The following is a 17,645-nucleotide window of genomic DNA, read 5'->3' on the forward strand; positions in this document are numbered from 1 at the left end:
GGGTTTTAGGCATAGGTCTTCAGAGGTTTAGTGTAGTAAATAGTTTGGGTTAGGTCTGTAGGGGTTTCGAGGTTCTTTAGGGTTAGGGCTTGAGGCTTTTTTGTGTAAGGGCGGTAAGGGCTAGGGTTACAGTGAGTGCTGTTAAATATAGTTGTCGAAAACTCGGCCTCTCATTGGCCGTGCCGGCTGTCCGGAGAATGCTGGTAGGTTTAGTTTTCCGGCACAAGGCTTCCGGGAGGCCATGTTGGGTGCCCAGAGCATGCCGGGAAACGTAGTTCTCAGGAACTGGGGTTAGAGTTAGGGGCTGGGGCTAGGGTTAGGGTTTAGGGTGAGGGTTGGGGTTAGGGTTAGGTTCTTAGGGTTTTATTTTTGGTCAGTTATTTACAGGTTAGGGTTAGGTTTAGGTTTAGGTTTATGGGCACTAAATAATGCGCCTGGGCACATTTAGAGCGCGGCACCACCCGGGCACATTTCTCAAGTGGAGCTAGGTGAGGTAAAGGAGTTGGGAACAGAGAGGTATTGCACAACGTTATGTTGCATCAGTAGCAGTGAGTGTTGTGGAGGAGGTGGGTATTAGGGCTGGCACACTAGCGAATGCTGGTTCTCTGTGTTTGAGGATGATGGTGAGCCTGTTTAAACTAATTCCAGTTGAAGAAGCTTCAGATACTTGCTTGCTGATATTGTCAGTTCAATATTCAAAGCTACAGCAAAAGCACAGGGATTTTTGCTTCTAGAAACACTCCAGGTCTCTTGTCTGCTCTCTGCATGCTTTTGAGCTAAAGCAGATTTAAAAAAAGAAACAAAAAACAAAGAAGAAATAAAACACAGCTGCTGCTGTGCCTGCCCTCTTCCTGCTTTCTTGTGCTTTGTCCCTCCCCTTTCCCAGGTGATTGGGTTTGGGTGCTGGGCGGGGCCAAAAGGTATATGAGCCCCAGGCATGCCATCAGAGAGCTCCTTCTGCCTGGGCTGCTCTTTGGGGTAAGTGCTTTGATAAGTGCTTATCACACACCAGAGTCACTGCCTCTGGAGTGACTCTGGTGTGTGATAAGCAGAGGTAGCTGTTAATTTTTGAGGTGTGGTTGTCACTGCAGTTATTTTCCTACATCCAATAGAGTAAAATTCCAGTTTACCTTTTAGAGGTGCTATAAGTGGGTGAAGAGAAAAGATGGAAGCATCTGCCACATGGGGCAGGCAAGCAGCTGAGGTACAGGAGGGGATGAGAGTAACTGTCCTAAGGGTGCTGTGGCTTTTGCTGCTGTGGTTGCTTGCTCTCCTGTTTATCAGGTGCCACAGACAAGGTGGGCTGAGATAGCCTTTAGAGCAGGAGGAAAGCAGGTAGCTGGAATGCTGTGTGGTTCCTGAGTAAGGTGTTGTGTAGAAAAAAGGTTGTCTGGCATGGCAGTGCCTGATGGCAGTTGTCTTTGGTAGGTGAAGAGCTGCCTCCTGTCCTGTGTAGCCTGAGCACACCTTGCTGAGGATGAAGCCTGCTTTCCAACAGTTCCCAAATCTGTGTTGAAGCTGAAATGCTGTGGCTGTGTTTGGGTTGAGGTTGCCCCTTGGTGAGCGCAGGGATGGGTCTCAAGTCGGTGCAGCGAAGGGCCTGGACCCAGTGTCCTGTAGTGTGTTTTGACCCATCAGCATAGCCTTTTGGTTTTCAGATAGCCTACTGAAGTATGTGACTTTTCCTGCTAGTGGAATGGAATTGAATTATTTTTTGGCATGTAATCTGTTCTGCTCCTAGATTCTTCTTTCTATGTAAATGAAAGATGGACCTAATTCCAGATGGAAAAAAAAAATCAGTTACTTGCTTGGTTGTATTGTCCCTTTAATATTCAAAGCTGCACCAAAAGCATGGGGATTGTTGCTTCTAGAAACACTCCAGGTCTCTTCTCTGCACTCTGCATGCTGTTGAGCTAAGCCTTATAAATAAGTAAATAAACCACAGCTGCTGCTGCTCTCTTTCTCTTTCTACTTTCTTGTGCTTTGTCCCTCCCCTTTCCCAGGTGATTGGGTTTGGGTGCTGGGTGGGACCAAAAGGTATATGAGCCCCAGACATGCCATCAGAGAGCTCCTTCTGCCTGGGCTGCTCTTTGGGGTAAGTGCTTTGATTTTCCTTCAGTCAGTTGCAGGGTTCTCTAGGCATGCTGGAATCTATGGTTTTCTGGATTTCTAAGTGCTTGGGATTCACTTAATAGAAGGATATTTAGTAGAGGCTGCTGGCTCGCTGTTTTTTGGGATGGTGGGACACTTCTGTTTTTGAGCTATACTAGAATCTAAAGATGTATAAAACCACTTGTGTAGTTCTCCAGAGGACTAAAACCAGCTTGATTGCATGGTACATGTGGCTTAACAGCATAGATGCAGGATTACCAAGAAACTGAGCAGGGTTGTATCAGTCACCTCTTTCATCTGCCAAGGGTGAGTCTGTGATTACCCCTGCTGGGGCTGCTGTGTGTGCATGTCTTTTTGGCATTCATGGAGCTCAGTTGCTTTTTTTGTGTGTGTATGTTCTAACTTTTTGTTTTTTTTGAGGGGCAAATAGTGTGTGTGCTGAGCGTGGCAAATAGTGTGTGTGCTGAGCGGGCAGGAGGAGGTGGGGAGCTGCTCAGGACTGGTAGGTTCTGTTTCTGGGAGTGTGTGGCGTCCTTCCTGTGCGATGCGACTGATCGTTGGGCAGGAATGTTTCAGCTCCTGTGTCTTGAGCAATGTAGCTTGTGTAGTGTGTGTTGTTTGGCCTGGGCAGAGTTTGCTGTGGCGCTGTGAGCGAAGAATCTCAGTTAGAGCTGGTGATCAGCTGAAGTAATGGAGCTGGGAAGAGAGAGGTATTGCAGCAGGTACGCTGTGGCTGTGAGGTGCCTGAGAGTGTGCTTTTCTCTTGTCTTTGCAGGTGCTTTGTGCAGTCGTAGACAGGGAAGGGAAATGCTCATGTCACAAAGCACTGAGGGAAGGTTAGTGTTGTCAGCGTGGTCATCCCTTATCCGAAGCGAAGGGAAGACGCTCAGGTGTTTCCCTCTGGGGGTCTGAGGTGAGGCTGTTTGGGATAGAGGAGCAGTGTGGCAGGTGGGTGCTTGCAAGCACAGTGGTCATTTTGTCCTTTTGTGTTCCCAGGTGGCATGGGTGATGCTGGCTGCTCCTTTCAAGCTTGGACCTAATTTGCAGGTACAGAGGCAAGTGGCCTGCTGTTTTGAAAGGTTAAAACTAAAGATGGGGTCGCTTATGTTGTTGAGGGGTGGGTGCTACTGCTGGCAGCTGAATGTTTATTTTCTGCCTGTGTGTTCTTTGTTCAGGCTGAAATGCACTGCGCAGTGCAGGATATCTCGACCCAAGCTGCCTCTGGAGTGACTCTGGTGTGTGATAAGCAGAGGTAGCTGTTAATTTTTGAGGTGTGGTTGTCACTGCAGTTATTTTCCTACATCCAATAGAGTAAAATTCCAGTTTACCTTTTAGAGGTGCTATAAGTGGGTGAAGAGAAAAGATGGAAGCATCTGCCACATGGGGCAGGCAAGCGGCTGAGGTACAGGAGGGGATGAGAGTATGTGATTTTTCCTAAAATGGAATTGATTTTGTTGGTGTATAATCTGTTCTGCTCCTAGGTTTTTCTTGCAATGTAAAGAAAAGTTTGAGCTAATTCCAGTTAAGAAAGTTCCAGTTCTTTGCTTGGTTGTATTGTCCTTTTAATATTCAAAGCTGCAGCAAAAGCATGGGGATTGTTGCTTCTAGAAACACCCCAGTTCTCTTGTTTGCACTCTGTATGCTGTTGAGCAAAAGCAGATTATTAATAATAATAATAAAAAAATGGAACACACTAAAAACAACAAACAAACATCATTGGGTGATGTGTTGTGAATGCAATAATCATTTAATCCCTTTGTTTTCCCAGGTGGTGTGGATGATACTGGCTGCACTGTTGGAGCTTGGACTCAGAGAGGAACAGGTGAGCACAATCATATGTTGCATCAATAGTAATCAGCATTGTGGAGAAGGTGGGCATTGGGGCTGGCATGCTACTGAATGCTGATACTCTGTTTTTGCAGCTGATGATGAGCCTGGCAATTGACTAAGATGACAATCAGTGCCTGTGCATTTCTTGAGGTGGAGGGAATTCACCATCCAGCAATCTGAGAGCTAAACTGGGGAGCACCTGGTATTTGCATATCTGGGGTGGCTAATGGGAGCTGGGAGCCAGAGCAGCATGGAGCCAGCTGGCTGAAGATACTTGGTGCCACTGTGAGGGTGGTCCAGGCTGGGTCATGTTCAGGCTGCTTGTGTCTGGGTCAGCAGGCTAACAGAAGAAGTGGGATTATTTTGTAGCGTGAGTGTGCGTGCCAGGCAGGACAGTTTCCTTCTGTTTGTCTGTCCTGTAGTGTTGCTTCTGCAATGTTTGTTCTGTGCTTCTCGGGTCTTGATATCCTCCTAGCTTTTTACACTGGACTGACTAGACAAGCGACTTGGAAGCTGTCCTGAAGGGCCTCAATGCTTGTTTTGTCATCATGGCTCTGATCTGAGCATTTCTTGTCTTGCAGTTGCTGCTTGAAGTGCAGATCTCTTTCAGGTCTTGTGCATCACATTCGGTTTGAGATCGCATGTTTCCATCCTCACTCTTGCAGAAGTCATCTGGGCTGAGCACCAAGAGCAACAGCACAGACAACACAGAACACAGATGACAAGCTGGGACTGCCCTGCCTGGCATGGCTTCATGCTGTACGTGACACAACTCCCTACACATCATCTCTCTGCCTGACCTGATGAATCCTGAAAGGCCCCATCTGCTGCAGTGACTTAAAAGCACAGACCCGCGCCCTATGGGTGCATTCACAACCCCAACTCAAACATAGCACTTGCCCCCCAACTTAGCTTGGCAATGCTGGGAAGCACGTTCCATCCTCACCAAGGAACACAAAGGCTAGCCAGGACATTGCTTCAGGCACAAGGCTTCTCTTCACCTGCAGAAATAAAATCCCATCAAGCGCCAGCACACCAGCCAAATTTCTTCCAGTGAAACACCCTCCTCAGAAACAAAACAGTAGTCAACTGACCTGCTCCGCTATTGAAATCAGATAGACACCCTCCAGACAACTCCACGCCTCCCCCTGCCAACCACTCCCCAACACACAGGATTTCCACCTCAACTTAATTCTCAGGGCTCAGAATCCACCATCAATGTGGACCACAGAGGCCAGCTAGGATGTTACCAGTACCTTCTTCATCCCTGCAAAAGAGGAGTCACCCAGAGGTGCACCAAGAGACTACTACACCAAAAACAATACCCGTTTTCCAACTTTTCACCACTCATCTTCCCAACCCAGGCTGAGCACTTCCATTCAGTGTGCCAAGCCAAGGTCACAGGGCTTACACCAGGGAGAAAGAACAGACAAACGTGACAATCCACAAAACAGTCTATACCCACTCTTCTTTCCTCCCCTACTGCAACAGCCAAGAAGCTCCAGAGCCACATGCCCCAAGCCAGTACCACCACTTCGCTCACCTAACATCCCAAGGAGATGCATCATGCTCCCAGCTCCTCTTGCGCTCTGAGCATCTCCAGCATTTCAGGAACTGGAACCGCTGACATCTGGCATTCCTCAGAAATGTGGCAGGAGACATACTCTGCTGTTGCAAGGCGCTTGCAAAGCCAGCCCAACATGAAACTGACTAACACAGTCCACCGAACAACTCAGGGTCCCCTCTGCTGTCCACTCACCCTCAAGCTTCATTTAAGTTTCCATGTCTATGCCCTGGGCTACAAGAAACAAAGAGACAAGGTCACATCCACAATGGACACGCAAACAGTAAAGCTCCTTGCAGAGGACTCAAACACAGAGACCAGAGCCAGATAAATAAAAAAAAACACCCTGAATTCCACAAATGCCAAAAGGTCATGAATGCACAGCAGCCCCAACAGAGGTAGTCACAGACTTATCTTTCACAGACAAAAAAGGCAACCCTGCTCAGTCTATTTGGTCGTACTGCACCTACAAGGTCAAGCCTCTTGTAGCATGTAAGCAAGCTGGTTTTAGTTCTCTAGAGAGTTACACAAGTGGGTTGATTCATCTAGAGATTCAAGTATAGCTCAAAAACAGAAGAGTGTCCCACCATCCCAAAAAACAGTGAGCCAGCAGCCTCTACTAAATATCCTTCTATTAAGTGAATCCCAAGCACTTAGAAATCTAGAAAACCATAGATTCCAGCATGCCTAGAGAACCCTGCAACTGACTGAAGGAAAATCAAAGCACTTACCCCAAAGAGCAGCCCAGGCAGAAGGAGCTCTCTGATGGCATGCCTGGGGCTCATATACCTTTTGGTCCCACCCAGCACCCAAACCCAATCACCTGGGAAAGGGGAGGGACAAAGCACAAGAAAGTAGAAAGAGAAAGAGAGCAGCAGCAGCTGTGGTTTATTTACTTATTTATAAGGCTTAGCTCAACAGCATGCAGAGTGCAGAGAAGAGACCTGGAGTGTTTCTAGAAGCAACAATCCCCATGCTTTTGGTGCAGCTTTGAATATTAAAGGGACAATACAACCAAGCAAGTAACTGATTTTTTTTTCCATCTGGAATAAGCTCAAACTTTTCTTTACATTGCAGGAAAAATCTAGGAGTAGAACAGATTATACACCAGAAAGATCAATTCCATTCCACTAGCAGGAAAAGTCACATACTTCAGTAGGCTATCTTAAAACGAAAAGGCTATGCTGATGGGTCAAAACACACTGCAGAACACTGGGTCCAGGCCCTCCGCTACACCAACTTAAAACCCATCCCTGTGCTCACCAAGGTGCAACCCCAACCCAAACACAGACGCAGCATTTCAGCTTCAACACAGATTTGGGAACTAATGGAAAGCAGGCTTCATCCTCAGCAAGGCGTGCTCAGGCTACACAGGAAAGGACTTCAGGCAGCTCTTCACCTACCAAAGACTACTGCCATCAGGCACTGCCATGCCAGACAACCTTTTTTCTACACAACACCTTACTCAGGAACCACACAGCATTCCAGCTACCTGCTTTCCTCCTGCTCTAAAGGCTATCTCAGCCCACCTTGTCTGTGGCACCTGATAAACAGGAGAGCAAGCAACCGCAGCAGCAAAAGCCACAGCACCCTTAGGACAGTTACTCTCATCCCCTCCTGTACCTCAGCTGCTTGCCTGCCCCCCACGGGAAGAAGAGAAAGCCACCGCAGTGCTTGGAAACCATCCCTGCACATGCCGCTCCTTGACACTCTCTGGCCTTATCTCAAATCCTCAGCCACTTCTGTGGAGAGCCTGCCACGGCACCTGCAAATCAAGACGGACACCTTTCATAGTCACCTTGTGCTACCTGGCCGTTCAGCTCCAACCCACCTCACAACCACCTCTTCTTACACAGCTCTTCAGAGTGCGGTTTGCTCCTTTGAGCCTGTGCGAGGCACCTGTGAAAGACAAAGAAAAGCATAGGCCGAGGCAGCATCCAAAGACACAGCACAGCTAGGACAGTTACTCTTGTCTGCTGCCTCACCTCTGCCCGCTTACCTGCCCCTGAAGCAGATGATTCCATCTACCCTCTTCAAACAGCTACACCACCTCTAAAAGACAAAGAGGGGATGCTCAGAGTAACAGTGAGACCTGCAACACAACAACTGCTACATCTGTTCCTCACTCACCTTGCCAGAGGCAGCTTTGGGTGTGACGTCCCAGGTTGTACACTGCATTTCAACTTTATCAAATGAAAACAGTCACAAGATAATCATTCAGCTACCAGCATTAGCATCATCCCTCAACAACACAAGGGACCCCATTTACAACATTATCGTTTCGAAACAGCGGACAACTTGCCTCAGCACCTCAGAAGTAGACCAAGCCAGTCACTGAGCTGCCGAATGAGAGCTTGACAATTCTGGAAGGCGTTCTTTCCTTTGGCTGCTTCCTCCTGAGGTTTATCTAAGGCTTGCAGAAAAAAAAAAAAAAAAAAAAAAGAAAAACAGTCCACATCTGCAAGCTTTGACGATTCAACAACAGACCTCTCCTCCAGCACTATTCAAGCACTATGCAAGCACCTGCTCACAAGCAGCTCAACTCTCCCTCCCCCCCCCATCTGCCAAACACCACAGAGAAGGGCACTGTGCCAGTTGCCCTTCAGTACGTGCCCGGAGGCAGACCAGATGTCTTTGCCAAAACAGTCCAGACAATGTATTAGCACACCCATGGACTACCACGTTAGCTCTCATCACTAGCTGCCAGGCAGGACAGCTCCAGACCAAACACACACGCAGGCATGCTACAAACAAAACACAGAACACAAGGCACAAGAAAAAGTGACCCCCAGGGGAAAGCCCTATGGCAACAGCAAGTCATAACAGGTGCTCTGCAGCAGACCCAAGGAGAGACTCAAATGTCACGACATGCAACTGGAAGCAACTGCCAGAACTGGGATGATGGAGGCATAAAAAGCCTGCCTTCAAGACAAGAGACCAGAAGGATGGGGAGGGAAAACCCCATAAGAAGACACTTAGGAAATCAATTCCCAAGCAAGAGCTCCTGATGCAGCCCAGATGTCTTCTGCAAGAGTGAGGATGGAAACAGATGCGATCTCAAACCGAATGTGATGCACAAGACCTGAAAGAGATCTGCACTTCAAGCAGCAACTGCAAGACAAGAAATGCTCAGATCAGAGCCATGATGACAAAACAAGCATTGAGGCCCTTCAGGACAGCTTCCAAGTCGCTTGTCTAGTCAGTCCAGTGTAAAAAGCTAGGAGGATATCAAGACCCGAGAAGCACAGAACAAACATTGCAGAAGCAACACTTTTATTGATATGGGGCAATGTATTCAGTTCTAAATCAAGCATTAATGCCTTTATGGAATGATTATGTTAGGGTAAAAGGTGCAACCGAAAAGGCTTATTTTTGTGAACCTTTGAAGTACAAGTGAGGGAACAATGGGGCATACAGAGATTTTTATATATGCCTAACTCCCCATGGGCACTCTTAGGTAGAGATTTATTAGAACAATTAGGAGCAGAAATTGTTTTTGAAAAAGGGAAAATGGAATTAAGAATAGGAGAAGAGCAACTAATAAATGTGTTAAGCTTGGCACTAATGCAAACTGAGCCTAAAAGTGAAATACCTTTAGAGATCACAGATCAAGTATATCCAGAAATTTGGGCCTCCGAAGTCCCTGGAAGAGCTAAAAATGTGACCTTAAAAATTATTAAATTAAAGCCATTAACCCGTTAAAGTTAAGTAAAAAACCTGTTAAGGTTAAGTAATATCCTTTGAGGATAGAAGATAGGAAAAGGATTAAAGAGATAATTGATGCATTTTTGCAGTATGGATTATTGATTGAATGCAAATCAGAATACAATACGCCCATATTACCAATTAAAAAGGCAGATGGAAAAAGCAATAGGCTAGTTCCGGATTTGATGGCCATAAATAAAATCACCGAGGATATACATCCAGCACTGGCAAACCCTTATACTTTGCAGACTAAACTATAGTCAAGTCTGGTTTACCGTGCTGGATTTAAAAGACGCCTTCTGGCCTTAGCCACAGAAAGACAAAACCTATTTGCCTTTGAATGGGAAAACCCCGACTCAGGCAAAAAGACGCAGCTTAAGTGGACACTACTACCTCAAGGATTCAAGAATAGCCCCACTATTTTTGGAAACCAGTTAGCAAGGGAACTCGAAACTTGGATGCCTCCAGACACTGAAGGTACTTTGTTACAATATGTAGATGATCTCTTAATAGCTACCGAGACTAAAGGGAGTTGTATTCAATGGACTATTGAATTTTCTTTTTGAATTTTTGAATATTGAATTTTATTGACTCTTAATTTTCTGGTTTTAAATGGATATCGAGTCTCTCGACAGAAAGTCCAGCTGGATCAATAAAGTGTGACCTATTTGGGATTTGAAATTTCGGGAGGACAACGAGAACTAGGAACTGAACGTAAGGAAGTCATTTGCCAGACTCCAGAACCTCAAACGGTAAAGGAGCTATGAACCTTTTTAGGAATGACAGGTTGGTGTTGCCTTTGGATTTATAATTATGGACTAATGGTAAAGCCTCTATACGAATTGATAAAGATTAATCAGTCAAAGTTAGTCTGGATTGGAGAAGCACGAAAAGCCTTTAAACAACTTAAACAAGAATTGATGCAAGCTCCGGCTTTGCGATTACCGGATCTCTCAAAACCCTTTTGGTTGTTCTCTCATGAGAGACAAGGGATAGCTTTGGGAGTACTAGCACAAAGATTGTGTCCCTATAAACGAGCAGTAGCTTACTTCTCTAAACAATTAGATGAAGTAAGTAAAGGATGGCCCGGATGCCTTCGGGCTGTTGCAGCTGTTGTTATAAATATACAAGAAGCTCAGAAGTTTACAATGGGACAGAAAACAACAGTTAGTCTCCCATATGGTCTCAGCAGTTTTGAAACAAAAAGGAAACCATTGGCTTTCACCTCAGAGATTTTAAAATACCAAGCAATATTAGTAGAACAAGATGATGTGGAAATTGTGCTCACTAACATCGTAAATCCAGATTCTTTCCTTAGCGGAACTCTGGATGAACCCATAACCCATGATTGTATAGAAACAATGGAGACTGTGTATTCTAATCGACCCGATCTTAAGGAAGACTCTTTAGATGCTTACGAATCTTGGCATACTGATGGAAGCAGCTTTGTGAAACAAGAACAACGTAAGGCAGGGTATGCTGTTACAACCACTCAACAGGTAACCGAGTCCAAACCATTACCCCCAGAACGTCCACACAGAAAGCTGAGACAATTGCTCTTACACGAGCACTGGAAGGAAAATAAACATTTGGACAGATTCTAAGTATGCGTTTGGCGTGGTACATGCTCATGGAGCGATTTGGAAAGAAAGTGGATTGCTGACCACTCAGGGAAAACAGATCAAACTTGCTGAAGAAATTTTAAAATTGTTAGAGGCTGTAAAACAGCCAGAACAGGTAGCTATCATGCATTGTCGGGGACACCAAAAGGGGAACGCCAATTTTGAAATTGGAAATCGATTGGCTGATCAGGAGGCTAAGCAGGCAGCTGAAATAACAGAGGTGAAGGCATTGTCTTTGATACCAGACGCTAAAATCCAAATTATATCCAAATTATACAAAAGAAGACTTAAAGTTAATTGAAGATTTGAAAGGTAAAATGAAACCAGATGGATGGGTATATTTAAAAGATAACCGCATAATAATACCCTCTAATTTGACATGGCCCATAGTTCTTACAGAACACAATAAAACACATTGGGAGCTGACATATTGCATAAGAGCCTGAGTCTGACATTAGTGGGACAAAATTTATATACAGCGATAAAACAAGTAACTCAACAATGTAGCATTTGCTTACACAATAACCCCAATACCAAGAATAGAATAAAATTTGGAATAATCGGTAAAGGAAATTATCCGGGGCAACAGTGACAAATTGATTTTTCTGAACTCCCTAGAAAAGGGGGGTATTGTTATTTTCTGGTTCTGACTGACACATTTTCAGGATGGCCTGAAGCCTTTCCTTGTCGAACAAACAAAGCAAGAGAGGTGGTTAAAGTCTTGTTAAATGAAATAATACCACGCTTTGGGATTCCAGTAGCAATGTCTTCTGATAGAGGTTCACATTTTTGTGCGCAAGTGGTACAACAGATAAGTAAGATTCTAAAGTTAGATTGGGAACTGCACACTCCTTATAGACCACAGGCAAGTGAACAGGTAGAAAAAATGAAACATTTAATTAAACAACAAATAGCTAAAATCGGACAAGAAGCTAATTTGTCATGGCCTCAATCCCTCCCTTTAGCATTACTTAGAATGAGAGTTAAACCTAGAATAAAAGGGAAATTTGTGTCCCTTCAAAATGTTATATGGAAGGCCCTATCAATTTCTATTTAGAGGAGAGTACCTAACGCATTTAGGATCAGAGTATTTATATGCTTATATAACTGAACTTCAGAAACAATTAAATAAAGTACATAAATTTGTTTTAGGGACCAGGGCTAGAGGGTTGGATCAACCAATCCACCCCTTTAAGCTCAGGGATTATATATATATACTTTTTCAGGACAACTCCTAGAGGAAAAATGGAAGGAAAGTGGACGGGACCATACCAGGTATTACTGACAACACACACGACCATTAAGATTAAGGAGCAAGCAGCTTGGATCCACTATTCAAGGGTGAAGAAGGCCCCGGCAAGCATATGGACCACCACCCCAATTGGACCAACAAAATTACGTTTTTTCAGATCCTAATGATTGCGGGAGTGGTGTTTTCGGATTCTGGGTTGGCAGCTTGGGATGAGAACTTACACCTGACCCTGATAAAAACAGTATCTCAAGTAATTAATAAGACGAGATGTTGGGTATGCACCCATCTGCCAGAGCACGGGAATAAGGGTGTATCGTTAAGCGGTGTTCCCTTGCCTGCAAATGTATATTGGACTCATTTGTGGGAAAACACATCTTGAGGTCGAAAATATGAAGAAGTTTTGGAACTAGAAGTGAGTAGCCCCGTGCCATTGGAATCATACTATGTACATGTACAAAGGTGTAACCTGCCTACGGGTATGGGAAAACAGGATTGTATAAATACGGATACTACTTATGTGGGAAATCAGACATCTTGTAATCGAACAATTGATATTAGTACGACTAGCGGTTGGGCAAATTCAACTAGCTGGCTGGTACCAGAAGGAAAAGGGTGGTATTGGCTATGCAATGATACAGCCCGTAAGGTCTTCCCCGAGAATTGGAAGGGAACTTGTACTCTGGAGCAGTTGTCCCCAATATGACAGTACATGATGTAGTGCCTCAAGGTTACTTGAGAAATCATATCCGGAGAATCAGACGAAAAATGAACAATCCGTTAAGAGAGAGACCCACCATTTTTCATAGTTTTGTTTGATGGCTTATCCCACGGTTAGGAGTGAGTGAACTGGAAAAGGCAATAGTTAATATTTCTGCAATAATGGAGAAATTAGAGAACAAAACTCTGGATGCTATAAAGGCTCAACAAGAAGAGATATCTGGTTTATCACTAGTATTACAAAATTGGAGGGCCCTAGACTTGCTACTGGCTGCTCAAAGGGGAGTCTATACAGTAATAAACACAAGTTGTTGTATGTATGTAGATCAGAGTGGAAGGATCTCTACCGACCTGGAAGAAATATGGGAGCAGACAAGGATCCTACATGAGATCAGTAAAGATAAACTTTCATGGAGTTTTAGTGAAATATGGAATAAGTTAACCTTATTGGTTGCCCAATTTCCAATGGTTGAAACAAGTTTTCATTGCTTTAATTGCATTAGTAATGTTAGGAATATTTGTGTGTATGTTGCTTTGATGCCTGCTTTGTTGTATTATGGCAAATAATAAAAGTATCTGATGCAACAGAATTTGCATGGGAAAAGAAAAGGCAGGATTGATTAACGAGGCATCGGGGAGGCAAGGACAATCTCCAGACAAGGACTGTATTTCTCAAAAAAAGACACTGGAACTCATGATAAGGAAGCGGCAGACGGACAGAGAAATAAATGTAAGGACTATAAATCTTGAAGCTGGACATTGGAATTCATGATAAAGATACAACCAAAGGAAGAATTAGCAAGAACCAGCTCTTGAAATTAAAAAAAAAAAAAAGCAAACTCAGCAGAATCCTGACCAAAGGTGAAAAGTGAGGAAGACTCGGGGTCTTCCTCCCACAGCTCACTGCCCACGTCCTGAAGACCTCTGCCCACCAGGGTCCCCGGTCCCAGGTTCGAGTCCCCACATAGGACCCTGCAACCCGAGTCGAGTCGGGTCCACGGACTCGGTCCCAGATTCGATTCCCCACTCTGGCCTCTGGTCCCCTGGTCGGGTTGGTCCCTGGGTTGGGTCCCCGGGTCCCAAGTTTATTCCCCACACTGGACCCTGGTCCCCAGGTAGGGTTGGGACCCCGACCCCAGGCAACAGGTTGTATTCGTACATCGGCCCTGGTCCCCGTGTCGAGTTGGGACCTCTGGTTAGGTCATAGGTTCATTTCCCCACACCCACCCACCTCCACGGGTCAGGTCCGGATCCCGGCCCCATGCCACAGGTTCTATTCACACACCAGCCCTGGTTCCCGTGTCAAGTTAGGACCCCTGGTTAGGTCATAGGTTCTTTTCTCCTCACCGGCCCCAGGTCCCCTCGTCGCGTCGTATCCCCAACCCCCTGTCCCAGGTTCAATTCCACACAGGGCTTTTGGGTCGGGTTGGGACATCTGGTCAGGTCATACGTTCATTTCCCCACTCCCACCCCACCTCCACGGGTCGGGTCCAGATCCCGGCCCCGGGTCCCAGGTTTGATTCCCCACACCAGCCCGAGTACCCTGGTCGAGTCGGGACCCCGGTCCCGGGTCCATGGTTCAATACTCCACACCGGGTTGTGTCCCCGGGTTGGCTTGTGTCCCCGGGTCGGGTTGTGTCCCCGGGTTGGCTGCGTAAAGGCTCCCCTGGGGAGTTCAGTTGTACCCAAAGTCTTCCTTTGGGGGCAATTTTTGATGGGCGAAAGGGGCTTTGTATGCCTTTGCTGGGGTCCTGCTTTAAATTCCTCTCAGATTCCGCCCAGGGATATATTTAGGATTAGAAAGGGATATATGTATATATACTGATATATTTAGGTTTAGAAAGAGGATACAGAAATATTTCCACATAAAGAGCCTGAAATACCCTAATTAAGCCCAAATCTTCATATATAGAAAGCCTGGAAGCATCACTTTCTAATGAAAAACAGCAAACCCCTTCAAAACATTGTATAAAATTGATTTTTGGCATGGAGGAAAGGGTTAAAAAAAATCAAGCTTTAATGATGAAATACTGTCCTTTAACAAAACAAAAGATCTAATATAACTATTTCACCACAGAAAACTAGCTTCTTGGCAGTAAAACTGCAGCCCAGTCCATTTAGAAAAATATGTTTACTTGGAGCAATGAATTCTATTGTTGGTGTAAAATCAGACAACAATTAATTCTGATGCCCGCACAGGAATCTATGTGTAGTCAGAAAGAAAATCAGGGCACGGGCCTGTAATGAAGAAATCTGCAGGTGCTCTACAGAAACAGAATTCCCTTTGTGGAGAAATACAATGTGTTTTTGACTTCCAATTTTATGGAAGATTTGAAAGCTTGTATTTTCTTATAAAAAGCCATTCTACTCAAAGATTCTTAATACCAAAACAATTTTCAAGTTTCTCTTAAAAAAAAAAAAGTGCAAGGACAGGTCTGAGAAAAGAAAACAGTACGTTCGTGTTACCTGATCTTTATAGAGTAACCATCATTCCTCAGTGAATAAAACACAGCTCCATCATTTCAAGGACAGACTGCACTTGCGTTGTCTGGAAAGACCTTGTGTAAAAGCTTTTTTTTTTTGTTAAGAATGAAAAAACAAAATGAGTCATTTACATCATCAAATTCTTCTTTCTACATGGTGCACACCTGTAAAACAGCTCAAGATATTAGTAACAGCAATTAACTGAATGCCACTTTCATTCAGGTACTTCAATTATAAGAAGCTCAGAATAAATAATACTTTTTACTTCATTTTCAGCCTGAAGCTCTCATTGGTTACCTACCTTTAGAATGCCACAAAAAGTACTGTTTCATGAACTAAGAAAACATACATATGTCAAAGATGTAAGCATCACCAATCAGGCTAAGCAAGCCAGAACAACACGGGATCTGTAAAGATTAATCACCAATACTTTCCAGCCACATTTTACCACTAGAAGCAGTGTTTGTGACATTCCTACAGAGCTCACAGATCTGTAAGAAAAGGTGAGGTAAGGAACAGTCTGTCTGTCTTCACTTCAAGTCAATGATGTCCTCATCATATAAAGAAGTCAGATGGAACGGATAGCTAGATGGTGAGCTCTCCTTTCTGTTTGCTACAGTATCAGGATCTGAACTAGTGGAAAGATGATGACTCTCAGAAAAGCTTTCAAAAGAGGCTGAGATTATTCTGCAAAGATGAAGACAAAAGTTACTGAGAAACAATACACAGGTAAGGGCAAGCAGGGTTAGTGGCTATTTCTGCATACAATCAAGTTATCCTAAAGGCAGAGACAAACCATTAAAACTGAATTTCTCTCTGTTTTACTCTGCTTCCACACCAGGCTAGCACTGAACCAGAGCCTTGATAACAACTCATATTAAAACAGAGATTACATACATCAGATTATTGCCCGAAGGTAATGTTATTGAATGCTCCCCTCCATATAATTTTCCAATAGTGGAATAAATATAATAAAGTTTTACATTGCAGTGGATTGAAAAAAAATAATTTCAGTCTACTGTATCTTGGCTGAATTCTGCTGCTACTTATCACAAATGCAGCTTATAAAAACAATGAAAAAAACACAATGGCAGGGGGTCTGGTAAGCAGATACAAACAGACATATGCAATAGTGTTTCTTTACAAAATTTATTTTGGAGATAATGAGACCCAAGGATATGAAGAAAATAGCAAGTGAGTCTGCACAGTGCAGATGCTGTAGGCCTGATGACTGTCTCAACTGCACCAGGTCCCCACAAAGTCCCATTTAGTCTTGCTTTTCTCATATCTTTAGCAAGAGGTATAACCATTTCAGTACTGATAGCATTCAGATACTATAATACACATTAGGATGAAATTCTCAGTAGTATACAAGGGCCTCAGTCAGTCTATACTGAACTAATATTAGAGTAAAAAGGTTGAGAAACAATCAATTCCCAAAATACTTACAGTCTAACTAAGGTTATTTTCTAAAGCCCATATATTTACCTGTCGCTACTAGTTGATCTTACCACTCCCTGCTTGGGATCTGACTGTCTTCAAGGAGCCTTTTTTTGCTTCTGTGCACCTTCTGTCTTGGGAATAGATTCATCCAAAAGGCCTCAATAAAGGAATAAAAGTCTTAATACTCTCAAAAGGAAATAAAACATTCACAAAAAACATTGTGATCTCTCTTGATGGTTTTCGTTACTAACTAAAAAGTTCCTAGCTGGCTTAGAATATGGTTACAATAGAATCATCATAGAATGGCTTGTGTTAGAAGGGATCTTAAAGATCATCTAACTCCAACCCCCCTGCCATAGATAGGGACGCCACCCACTAGATCAAGTTGGCCAAAGCCCCATCCAGCCTTGCCTTGAACACCTCCAGGTATGGGGCATCGACTTCTCTTGGTAACATGTTCCAGTGCCTCACTACCCTTACAGTGAAGCATTTCCTCCTAGTCTAATCTAAACCTATCTTCTTTTAGTTTAAGACCACTTCCCACATTCTATCATTATCTACCCGAGTAAAGAGTCCTCCATTTTTTACAAGACTCCTTTAATTATTGAAAGGTCACAGTGAGGTCCTCCCTGTAACCGTCTCTCCTCCAGGCTGAACAGTCTCAGCTCTCTCAGCTTTTCTTCATAGGAGAGGTGCTCCAGTCCTCTGATCATCTTTGTAGCCCCTCCTCTGTACTCGCACTAACAGGTCCAAATCTTTCTTGTGCTGGGGGTCCAGACCTGGATGCAGTACTCCAAGTGAGGCCTCAGAAGGGCGGAGTAGAGGGGGGACAATAATCCCCTCCCTTAACTGGCTGGCCACTCCTCTGTTGATGCAGCCCAGGATGCAGTTGGCCTTTTGGCCTGCAAGTGCACGC

The 17,645-nt window shown here is 44.4% G+C and overlaps 2 long non-coding RNA genes across 5 annotated transcripts; one reads left to right on the forward strand and one right to left on the reverse strand.

Moving 5' to 3' along the window:
* Positions 1-1,966: 1,966 nt before the first annotated feature.
* LOC137841270 (uncharacterized) lies at positions 1,967-13,526 on the forward strand. Of its 4 annotated transcripts, XR_011088521.1 has the most exons (9): positions 1,967-2,095; positions 2,302-2,418; positions 2,888-2,948; positions 3,109-3,159; positions 3,288-3,383; positions 3,881-3,934; positions 9,836-9,997; positions 10,517-10,710; positions 12,060-13,526. It is a non-coding gene; the product is annotated as an uncharacterized lncRNA (long non-coding RNA). The 4 variants fall into 4 exon arrangements; XR_011088518.1 differs by lacking the exons at positions 9,836-9,997; positions 10,517-10,710; positions 12,060-13,526 and adding an exon at positions 4,035-6,272 and having other exon boundaries at positions 1,975-2,095; XR_011088520.1 differs by lacking the exons at positions 9,836-9,997; positions 10,517-10,710; positions 12,060-13,526 and adding an exon at positions 4,608-6,272 and having other exon boundaries at positions 1,975-2,095.
* On the reverse strand, positions 2,815-6,361 carry LOC137841271 (uncharacterized). The gene is made up of 3 exons (XR_011088522.1): positions 6,238-6,361; positions 5,486-5,740; positions 2,815-4,943 (listed from the first exon to the last, which is right to left on the reverse strand). It is a non-coding gene; the product is annotated as an uncharacterized lncRNA (long non-coding RNA).
* Positions 13,527-17,645: the final 4,119 nt, after the last annotated feature.

Source organism: Anas acuta, chromosome 17 (genome assembly GCF_963932015.1).
Source record: "Anas acuta chromosome 17, bAnaAcu1.1, whole genome shotgun sequence".
Taxonomy (NCBI): Eukaryota; Metazoa; Chordata; class Aves; order Anseriformes; family Anatidae; genus Anas; species Anas acuta.